At 48.9% G+C, this 11489-nt stretch overlaps 1 protein-coding gene across 1 annotated transcript in view; it reads left to right on the top strand.

The window, feature by feature from the left end:
- The first annotated feature begins 517 nt into the window (after positions 1-517).
- CHST3 (carbohydrate sulfotransferase 3) overlaps positions 518-11489 on the top strand; it is a 53422-nt gene continuing 42450 nt past the window's right edge. The window contains exon 1 of the mRNA XM_066622150.1: positions 518-604. The gene's annotated coding sequence lies outside the window, so the exon portion shown is untranslated. The remainder of the gene's footprint in view (positions 605-11489) is intronic.

The raw sequence follows: 11489 nt of genomic DNA, 5'->3' as shown, positions 1-11489 counted from the left end.
CAAGCGCCTCGGCACAGCAGCCGCGTACTTGGTCGGCAAGGGTCTTGCACAGAACCAACAGAAGGGTCCTTGTTAGCCGGCTGCTCCCTGGAGAGGGAAGGGAGCGAGCGAGCGAGCGAGCGCGAGGAGGGGGTGGAGCTGGACTCTCTCCCCTGCCTGCCTCCTCCTTCGCCTGCGTAAGGGGGGAGCCAGGAGGGGATGTGAGCGACTTTCCGAGCACTTCGCAACTCTCCCTGCCCGGGCAGCGCTTCTTCCCGCGCGCAGAGCCGGCCTCTGCTGTGCCTGAGGGCTCCTTTTACGCACAGCTGCTGGAAGCGCTTCAGGAATCCAGCCTGGGAAGCAGCGCTGCGGGTCCTCTTCGGGGCAGCCAAAGGGAGGAGGAGGGACTCAGCCCCCCTCCCCAGGGAGCGCCTGACGCCTCACCTCTCCTACCCCGGGCTTCTCCAGTGCAGCGACTGAACCCCGGGGGAAGGGCGAGGAAGGAGCTGCTTTCCCGGGAAAAGGCGGCGCGTGGCTGAAGGAGGGGAGAAAGCCGGAGACGGAGCCAGCCCGGCGTGGATGCTGCCCAGCCCGCTCCCTCTCTCTCCGCCGGCGGCCAGGCAGGGTAAGGAGAGGACTGCGCTCCGGGGCGCCAGCCGCGCCGCTGCCCCCCGCTCCCCCACCTCTTTTGTTCCTTGGTGGCGAGGAGTCCTTTTGTGCTGCGGGGATGCTCTGATGTGTCGGGAGGGGGAGCGAGGGATGGAGCTCGGTGCGCCTTGACGCTGGAGGAAGAGCTCGGCTTCCTCGGCCAAACAGACAAAGCCGGGCAAGCCCCGCAAAGTTTCCCGGAGAGGGAAGGGAGCAGAGCCGCATTTGACTTTGATGGGTATTTCTTGAAAGGTATAAACCTTAATATAGGGCTCGCTCCCATTTCTTTCAGTGGAAGAACTGAGCATGTGCTTTCATTGAAATCAGTGGGACTCCGCAATGGGTCATCTTGTCTGGATTGTGCCCATGATTTTTTGTAATACAACCTACTGTGTCTGACTGGCAGCTCCCATTCATTACAGTAGGATGTGCACAGAAGAATTTGCCAGGGGACTTTCGATTGCAAAAATAAGTTCTATTCTGGGAATTGCATGACTCTCACATGTGGTTCATCCTGTGTAATGTGTCCTACTTTTACTTCACCATATGTGCACTGGGCAATGGGAGGTAGAAAATTCATCATGTGTGAAGTCACCCCTCCCCCTCTTGTTTTATTTCTTGTTCTGTGGTTTCTCTGGTCTTTATCCTGGCAATTTTCTCAGCAAGTCTGTAGGCTGTTGTTATGCCCATTTTACAGATGGAACTATTGTGATTCAAGTCAAGCATTCGGAAAAAGACACGCTGGTTATGCCTCCTGTAGGATGACCAAGTATAGATTGGGGATTTGCTTCCCTGCAGCAAAAACTTTCTGAATATTGGAAACCACCATATTAGGTTCCAATCTAACTTTCTCCCTGATCTTTAGCTTTTCACATGCAATGACTTTTTGACATGAAGTAACATACAGATCTTCCACCTGATTTTTGAACAGGCTTGCATGCATTTTACACCTGACAGAGAATTGTACCATAGTCACTGTAACCCGAATACTGAAAAACAATATAATGGTATTTCTGTATGTTAGCTATAGGAAGCAATGTCATGAGGTGGGAGTGGAGAGCAGAAAATACATTGTGCAGGACTTTGCTCATCTTTCTGTTCTGTGAATGCTGCTATTCACACTGAACCTGCAATTCACCTCATCTGAATTGTACTGTCTGTAAAGGAATCTGCTTGGAATCAGCATAGGCACCTTGTGGGGATTTCGTGTACTGATCTAAAACTGGGAGAGGGGGTGTATACTGACATGACCTAAATTATCCACAGGGATGAAACATCATCAGAGTAGGAGTGTGTCAGTCAGAGGAATTTCCAACAGCAGGGGTCCCTCCCTCTTTTATGACTGTACTGGTGGTACTCAGGCCCACACAGATTCTGAATCCAGGATATAATACAAAGTAGTCCTTGCAGAAGGAGGAGAGATAAATTTTAAAGAGACCAAAAAAAAAAAAAAAGTGAGGAATCTAAGAAGCTGGATTAGGGCTGCTTGAGTTCTACACTTGTGGTGAAAAAGATCTGTACCAAGGTAATCCAAATGTCTTCTAGAAAAAGTGAATTGGTGACGCATAGTTTATTCTGTTTTTAAAAGCCTTGGAGAGAGGATAAACCTTTTTTTTTTAATCAATTCAGTGCAGTGTTCAATTCTGTTGCTTTTTTTGGGGGGGAGGTGGCACACAGTATTACATAAACACCTTGTTAATGTCTTCAAAAACAGTGGCATGGTTTGGAATCTTCCCCCCCCCTTTCAGTCAGGCTCCAGGGCAGTCAGGCTCTGCATCTCCCCCTCACAGGCACCATTCCCCAAGTATTACCCCCAACTTATCCAAGAGTCATGGAACATTCCATGATTTTTGACTGACCCCCAACTTATCCAAGAGTCATGGAACATTCCATGATTTTTGACTGAAAACTTGCCCTCGCCTCATCTGTAAGATTGACTTATAGGTGAGTATCTACGGTATGCATGTTCTAGTGAAAGGAGAACACAACGACAGGGAAGCATACATTTGAAGATTACAAATCCAAAGCACATTCTCTAGTTCTGTTCTAGACAGTCGCATAGGTTTTCTTCTTCCATGTTGGTAGCAATTTCAGCAGTCCACATGGACTTGTACAGGCTTATAAAATTGTGAGGTTGAAGTTTTCAGTTGGGATACAATGTGGGGAAACTCAATTTTGCAAAAACCTTTTTCAGATGGTAGACTTTTGGAATGCTTCGTTAAAACTAAAACCACATATAATGGAAATTGCCAGCAGATTTCAAAGGAATCAACACGGATGGTAGCAAGAGACAAACACAGAGACAGGCTAAAGTCTTTGTTTGGACTAGTAAACTACAGTGTGATAGACTTCTGCCAGATGAGGATCTGCTTTAACAGTGCTCTTTAATTGATTGAATAAGGAAATACAGTCATTGGGATGAACAGGCTGGCTCATGTTTTGGAAACAAAGGATGTTTAGGGTTTTTCTCTGGTGGCATTGCTTGTCTTTTCACTTCCCATGTCCCATGTTATCCCAGTACTAATTTTTGTGCATCTCTTGTATGTACGTGTGTCCTTTCCTCAGGATTGGGAGATCCAGATTTTGTTCTTAAAAAATAAAAAGACTGAACTTGCAAAGTGAGTTTACACCTGCACCTAGTTGCACATACACTACTTGCCTGAAACCCCAATCCTACTGGAGCCTTGCACTGCTGGAACCAGTGTTCTGGCAGTCCAAGGACCTTTATGGCTGTTGCAAACACACCATTTTGCTCTGCTGGGCCACCATTACAAGTGGAGAGTGGCTGTGGCCACTTGCCAGTAGCCACCAAAGAACCCCAGCACTGATAGGTCAATGGAGTGGGTGGGCAGGAGTCAGGGGTGGGTGGAACAGTACAAGGAGAGGGAGGAGTGGGACAGAGACCAGGGTGGGGAAGGGGGCAGATCAAGGCCAAGAATGGATGATATCAGCAGCAGTGGCACTGCTGATATGCTATCTCCTTTTCCCACCTCAATCCCTTTCCAAGCCACTTGGATTTCTGCTAGGTAAATTGCTGGCACATGTCCAAGTAGACCCATTTCTGGTGGTAGAGGCTTACCCATTTGAGAGGGGGAGGGAACAAATGTTACCTTACCTGGAGGAGACCTCTGAGACGGTCCCCATTTCAGGATACAGCGAGTGCTCCAGTGGTGCTGTTGCATTGGCAGGGGGTGGTTTGATATAATTGGACTTTGATATAATTGGACTGTGATTATGCAAAAACAGGGGGTGGCTAATAACAACAACAACAACAACTTTATTTATACCCCGACCTTCTCCCCTCCTGAGAACCAGGAGCTCTGAGAAAGGGTTCTGTGCAAGACCCTTGCCGACCAAGTACTGCTGTGCCGAGGCGCTTGCGTGCTGGAGGGAGGGAGCGACAGTCACTCAGCACCGGCTAGTTGTGCGTGAGAAGGGACCCAGGGCGGCTTACAACGGTTAAAAACAGATTAAAACATGATTTAGCAGCAGATAACATAATAACACATTAACAGATATCATAAAAACAGTAGTCAGATAAAAAATCAGGTAAAAAAGAGCATATAGCAGCAGATCGTGAGGAATCAGGCCAGTTAAAAATACTTAAAGATGTAGAAAAGATGTTAAAAAGGCCATGAACTCAGAAGGCTTGTTTAAACAGAAGGGTCTTCAGGCCTCGCTGAAAAATCTCAAGAGAGGGAGCCATTCTCAAGTCAAGGGGAAGGGAGTTCCATAACGTTGGTGCTACTACTGAGAAGGCCCTATTTCTTGCCGCCGCCGCCCCACGTACCTCCTTAGTCAGCGGCACTTGTAAAAAGGCCTTCTCTCATGACCTAAGAGGACGAGCCGGATTGTGTGGAAGTAGGCAATCTCTAAGATACCCTTGATAGCCTTGAGATAGCCTTGAGCCATCTCAAATAGCCATCTCAAATAGCCTTGAGATGTTTCCATGGAATTGCAGTCTAACTGGAATTGAGCAAGGTCAGAGACAAACTACTGTACTTTCAGTTTTCTCAGAAATGAATTATCTGAAGAAATCTGCAAACTGTGTTAGATGGGTGGATTTGCAAAGAGTCAACTTTTAAAATGTAAAAGAAGAAATTCTGGAGGAGAAGAAGATAATGGAGGAGGAAAGGCAGGACAATAAGTTGCAGTGACAGAAATTACAAAACATTTGTCCAAATTAGTTGCCGAAACATTAGCTTTCACAAGAGGTAAAAGTAGAAAATGGACCACTAATTTGGAGCAATTGGGAATAGGATGAATTGGGAATTTGGTGTACACTATCCCCTTACACCTGTGTATTTCGGTCTTGGGGTCAGGACACCAATGGGGTCGCAAAGCCTCAGTTGTGGGATTGTGGCAATTTATGGGAATGAAAAAGGTTGAAGACCAATGGGCTAGAACACTACCAGTTAAAGAGGGAGGCATATGGTATTCCCTTTGGGTACCAGGAGGTTGGTTCTGCTCAGCAGTTGTGTTAAAATAGCTTTCCCTAGTGCCAGGCTTCATGGTAACCTTTTCTGTGCTTTCTAAGAAAAATATTTAATGACAGCGAACAGTGCTGGGATAGTGTTATGGGGTGGGAGTGGGTGGTGATGAGAGCAGGGGGAGCAGATAGGGTCCCAAGAGGAGGGCAGAATCAATGGTGGGTCCCCAGTCTCATACTCTCTTTATTGGGGTTATGGCACAACAATGGTTGAAGACCACTGCCTTACACCATTTGCAGGTACCGCTTGCCCTCCTGCCCAATGAAGTAATGCAGATTTAGAGTTAAAGGTTCCGTGGATAGATTCCTTTCCCATCACATCAGAGGAGGACAGCAATTCATGCTGCCAGCTCATGTACTGAACTTGGCAATTTTGATATTAACACTTAATGCTGGTATGATGTCTCTGTTATAATCTACAATTGCACTGTAGTCCGAATATGTGCATATTTTCATTCTGATCCCATGACAGCATGTCCATAAATCTTTTTTTGTGCAAGCTACATGACATTTGGACAGCATGCTGCAGTAGATGTGGGGGATTATGCGCCACCCAGTCCATAGGAGTGATGTGAGTATGTAAAATCCCATACTTCAAATTTTCTTTTGGAGATATTGCTTCCCCACCACTAACATGGGTGGATGTGCTATTAGTGATTCACAGAAAGGCTGAAATTATTTGTAACTTAATTTCAGTTTAGAGTCAAGACAAATGGAATCCTAATTTCACATTGATATCCATCCTCCACATCTCTATTTCCATTAATAAAAAAATTACATATAAAATCATTCTCTTGTCCTCATTTATCTAACTGCCAGTTCATTAATTCAGTCCTTTGCTGCCTTCATACTCTGGCCAATATCCTGAAAACTGACAGGCTACAGCAGGCCACATCAGACTTCAACTTGTGTGAAGTTTTTCGTGTCCTGACAGTATGTAATATTGAGAAAAGCCACTGTGCATATAGTGCATGGAGTACTGGGTTTGGATATAGGAGTCCTGTGTTTGGTAGACATGGGGAAGGCTCTGTGTCTGATCCTCAAATAATTGTTTCTTGTTTACAAAGTGCTTTTATTTTCACAACATTCTATAGCAGGGGTGCCCAAACCCTGGCCCTGGGGCCACTTGTAGCCCTCAAGGACTCTCAATGCGGCCCTCAGGGAGTCCCCAGTCTCCAATGAGCCTCTGGCCCTCCAGAGATTTGTTGGAGCTCGCACCAGCCCGATACAACTGCTCCTAGTGTGAGGGCAACTGTTTGACCTCTCGCGTGAGCTGTGGGATGAGGGCTCCTGCCACTACTTGCAGTTTCACATCTGTGATGCAGCAGAGGCAGCAAAGGAAAGGCCAGCCTTGCTTTGTACAAGGCCTTTTATAAGCCTTGAGCTATTGCAAGACCTTCATTCATTCATATAATTTCATCTTTAATATATTCATTCCTCAAGCGCTTGTGCAAATTCCTCCACTTTTCTCTGATCCCGGGTCTTGCTGGTATCAATGCGAGGTCTTCCTTCCTTTTTCGTGTGATACAGTCGCTTTGTTTGCAGTTTCACTCTGCTGCACACCAGGGAGTGGTCAGTGTCGCAGGCAGCACCATGATAACTGCGTGTGATCTTGATGCTGGGAAGGCTGGAGCGTCTGGTGAGGATCAGGTCGAGCTGGTGCCAGTGCTTTGATCTTGGATGTCTCCAAGAGACTCTATGTTGGGGCTTTGTGTTGAAGAACGTGTTGCTGACACAGAGACCGTGATGACAGCAAAACTCTAGCAGGCGTTGGCCATTTTCGTTCATCCTCCCAGTGCCAAACTGACCTAAGCAAGTGGGCCATGAACTGCTATCAGCACCAACTCTAGCATTGAAATCGCCGAGGATGAACAATGGCTCTTTTACAGGGATTTTCTTGACAGTGGTGGCCAGGTCATCATAGAATTTGTCTTTGGCTTCTGCTGGAGACGACAGAGTCGGTGCATAAGCACTGATGAGAGTGATAGGTCCTGCTGATGACTGGAGCTGCAGGGACAAAATTCTTTCACTTCCCACAGTAGGTGGGATGATGGATTTCAGCAGGGTATTTCTGACCGCAAAGCCAACGCCATGTTCCCTGGTTTCGTTTGGTGGTTTTCCCTGCCAGAAAAATGAGAAATTTCTCTCCTTGACAGATCCGGAATCTGGCAGCCTAGTCTCTTGAAGGGCGACGATGTCCATCTGCAGTCTGCTCAGCTCCATGTCGATGACAGCTGTTTTGCGTGCGTCGTCTATTTCTTGCAGGTCATCAGAGAAGCCAGGTGTCATTGTCCTAACGTTCCAGGTGCCCAGCTTTAGGGCAGTAGTTTTCTGTTTTCTGTTGCATGGTGCAGAGTTGTCGATCTGCTTGTCGGTTTTCACCCTAAACCCCACGCACCCCATGAGGTTAACGGACCGTGGCGAGGCAACACCTTACTGGCTGGGGACTGCCCAGCTTAAGGCGGGCGGTAGCTGCCCAATGAGATGCAATGATCTCTCCCACCGTCGGAAGCAGCCCCTGGCGTCATGCTCTACGCCAATCGAGCAAAGACTTATAACCGGTAAACTGCTGCTTCCCGTGTTGTGCCGACGCCGTATGGCGAAGTTGGAGTGTCCTCTCCAGTGCGCAAAGCCTGGGTAAAGAAGGTATGGAGGATAGGCTGTTACCCATGCAGCAAATCCCCCCTCTCCACGTCGCTGGAATGGTCCAATGGAAAGGCAGAAGCCAATACGGTTGGTTCCAGCGGCGTCGCAGGAGTTGCCAGAACGTGACTGTGTTCAGCCATGAACTGCCTAAGGGACTCCGGCTCCTGATTTTGCCTTGAGGTTGACTCCTGAAGCCTTTTCCAGAACTGGATGTAGCCACAAGGCAGTGGAGGTTTGAGGTCAGAGTTTCCTTCTCTTAGATGAGCTGCCTTCCTAGGCTGACGAGTCCCATCTACCCGGTGGCTGTTTGCGTGGCTGCCCGGCCGACGCAAACGCATCCAACAGATGGGAACATTTCAAGAATACCGTTTACAACACCGCCTTGTCCATATTCGGCAAGAAGACCAACAAGGCGGCAGACTGGTTTGAAGCCCACTCTGAGGAGTTGACACCAGTCATTGAGGAAAAGAGGAGAGCTCAAGCAGCATACAAGGTCTGTCCCAGTGAGCGCAACCTGCAGGTCCTCCGAACTGCTCGCAGCAAAGTCCAACAGACTGCCAGGAGATGTGCTAACGACTACTGGCTCCAGCTCTGTTCCGAGATACAGATAGCAGCTGACACGGGCAACATCAAGGGGATGTATGATGGTATCAAGCAGGCCCTAGGTCCAACACAGAAGAAAATTGCCCCTCTGAAGTCTGCCACAGGCGAGGTCATCCAGGATCGGGCGCAGCAGATGGAACGCTGGGTGCAGCACTACTCTGAGCTATATTCCAGAGAAAATGTAGTCACCGAAGAAGCACTGAACAACATTGAGTGCCTGCCTGTGCTGGAAGAGCTTGACAGTGAACCAACCCTAGAAGAACTTCACGTGGCCCTGGACTCCCTTGACTTTGGCAAGGCACCTGGAAAAGACAGCATCCCTGCTGAAGTCCTAAAATGCTGCAAAGAGATCATCGTCACTGAGCTGCATGAAATCCTCTGTCTCTGCTGGAGAGAAGGTGGAGTACCTCAAGACATGAGGGATGCAAACATCATCACGCTGTACAAGAACAAAGGTGACAGGGGTGACTGCAACAACTACCGCGGCATCTCTCTCCTTAGCGTTGTAGGAAAGCTGTTTGCCCGAGTTGTACTAAAGAGGCTCCAGGTACTTGCAGAGAGCGTCTATCCAGAATCGCAGTGTGGATTCCGAGCCAACAGGTCCACCACTGATATGGTATTCTCCCTTAGACAACTGCAGGAGAAATGCAGGGAACAACGACAGCCACTCTTTATAGCCTTCATAGATCTCACAAAGGCTTTCGACCTGGTCAGCAGAGACGGCCTCTTCAAGATTCTCCCCAAGATTGGATGTCCACCCAGGCTCCTCAGCATCATCAGATCCTTCCACAAGGACATGAAGGGCACTGTTGTCTTCGATGGCTCCACATCAGACCCTTTTGACATCCGAAGCGGAGTGAAGCAGGGCTGTGTTCTTGCACCAACCTTGTTTGGGATTTTCTTCGCTGTCCTGCTGAAGCAGGCCTTTGGAACTGCAACAGAAGGCATCTATCTCCGGACCAGATCAGACGGAAAGCTCTTCAACCTCTCCAGACTGAGAGCAAAATCCAAAGTCCAGCTGAAATGCCTGCGTGACTTCCTCTTTGCCGACGATGCAGCTGTCACTACCCACTCAGCCAAAGATCTCCAGCAGCTCATGGATCGTTTTAGCAAGGCCTGCCAAGATTTTGGACTGACAATCAGCCTGAAGAAAACACAGGTCATGGTTCAGGATGTGGACTCACCTCCCTGCATTACAATCTCTGAGCATGAACTGGAGGTTGTCCATGACTTTGTGTACCTTGGCTCAACGATCTCCGACACTCATTCTCTCGATGCCGAGCTAAACAAGCGCATCGGTAAAGCAGCTACCACGTTTTCCAGACTCACAAAGAGAGTCTGGTCCAACAAGAAGCTGACGGAACATACCAAGATCCAGGTCTACAGAGCTTGCGTCCTGAGTACACTTCTGTACTGCAGCGAGTCATGGACTCTTCACTCACAACAGGAGAGGAAACTGAGCGCTTTCCACATGCGCTGCCTCCGACGCATCCTCGGCATCACCTGGCAGGACAAAGTTTCAAACAACACAGTCCTGGAATGTGCTGGAATCCCTAGCATGTATTCACTGCTGAAACAGAGACGCCTGCGTTGGCTTGGTCATGTCGTGAGAATGGATGATGGCCGGATCCCAAAGGATCTCCTCTATGGAGAACTCGTGCAAGGAAAGCGCCCTACAGGTAGACCACAGCTGTGATACAAGGACATCTGCAAGAGGGATCTGAAGGCCTTAGGAGTGGACCTCAACAAGTGGGAAACCCTGGCCTCTGAGCGGCCCGCTTGGAGGCAGGCTGTGCAGCATGGCCTTTCCCAGTTTGAAGAGACACTTTGCCAACAGTCTGAGGCTAAGAGGCAAAGAAGGAAGGCCCATAGCCAGGGTGACAGACCAGGGACAGACTGCACTTGCTCCCGGTGTGGAAGGGATTGTCACTCCCGGATTGGCCTTTTCAGCCACACTAGACGCTGTGCCAGAACCACCTTTCAGAGCGCGATACCATAGTCTTTCGAGACTGAAGGTTGCCAATACAAATATATTCATTTATGTAAACTTATGTAAATTTATTCAAATTTTAAATGTAAATTAATTCTTCCCCCCCCCCCGGCCCCTTACACAGTGTCAGAGAGATGATGTGGCCCTCTGCCAAAAACTTTGGACACCCCCATTCTATAGAAATGATAAATGATAGTAATACAAAATATTTACCAGGAAGTTCTAATAAGTAGAGGTGTTTGTTTCTGGTGAATAAAATAGGATTACAGGTTAAGGGCCCAATCCTATACTTACCTAGCACTAGTGCCGACTCCTAGCTCCAGTGCTGGGTGACGCATGTGTGCCATAAAGCACGTTTACGGCACCCAGAGAATAGGAAGTGCTGGTGCTGGGCCTATGCCAGTCAGGTGCTGGGCTCAGTGCTTGTACAAGGAGAATGTGCCACTGCCGGGGGTGAGTGAAACCACGGGGCAGCAGTGTGGCCTCTGGGGGTGGGGGGAAGGCAGAACGAGGGCATGGCAGGGGGAGGAACCAGTGTGGGAGGGGGTTGGAACCTGCAGAGCCCTCCTCTGTCAGGTCCTGAGGCAGGCCTGATGGCCTCACACTGAGGCTTTCACATCTGTGCCTGCAAAATAGCCTGCGCAGATACAAGGAGACCCATTTCCGGGGCTGAGGCTTTCCCCGGGGGAAGGGGATGAAACATATATGGTTATAGGTGCCAAAGCGGCTACCACTGTATTCAGCGGGCGTCAGAAAGCATGGGATTGAGCTGTCTTACTCAACACAATGGTCTTACTTCTGAAAAAATAAATACCGTATTTTTTTGCTCCATAAGACGCACCTGACCATAAGACGCACCTAGTTTTTAGAGGAGGAAAACTTACTTTTAAAGTAAGCCTGCCCTCCCGCTGTGGCGCCTGAGCAAATGAGGACCTTGCCCCCGGTGCAGACCTTGCCCCCTTTGTTCTCCGCCTGCCCTCCCCCTGTGACGCCTGCGCAAATGAGGACCTTGCCCCCGGTGCAGACCTTGCCCCCTTTGTTCTCCGCCTGCCCTCCCCCTGTGACGCCTGCGCAAATGAGGACCTTGCCCCCGGTGCGGACCTTGCCCCCTTTGTTCTCCGCCTGCCCTCCCCC

Source organism: Tiliqua scincoides, chromosome 3, assembly GCF_035046505.1.
Source record: "Tiliqua scincoides isolate rTilSci1 chromosome 3, rTilSci1.hap2, whole genome shotgun sequence".
Taxonomy (NCBI): Eukaryota; Metazoa; Chordata; class Lepidosauria; order Squamata; family Scincidae; genus Tiliqua; species Tiliqua scincoides.
The sequence above is the reverse complement of the archived record's forward strand: the minus strand, read 5'-3'. Positions and strand labels throughout refer to the sequence as shown.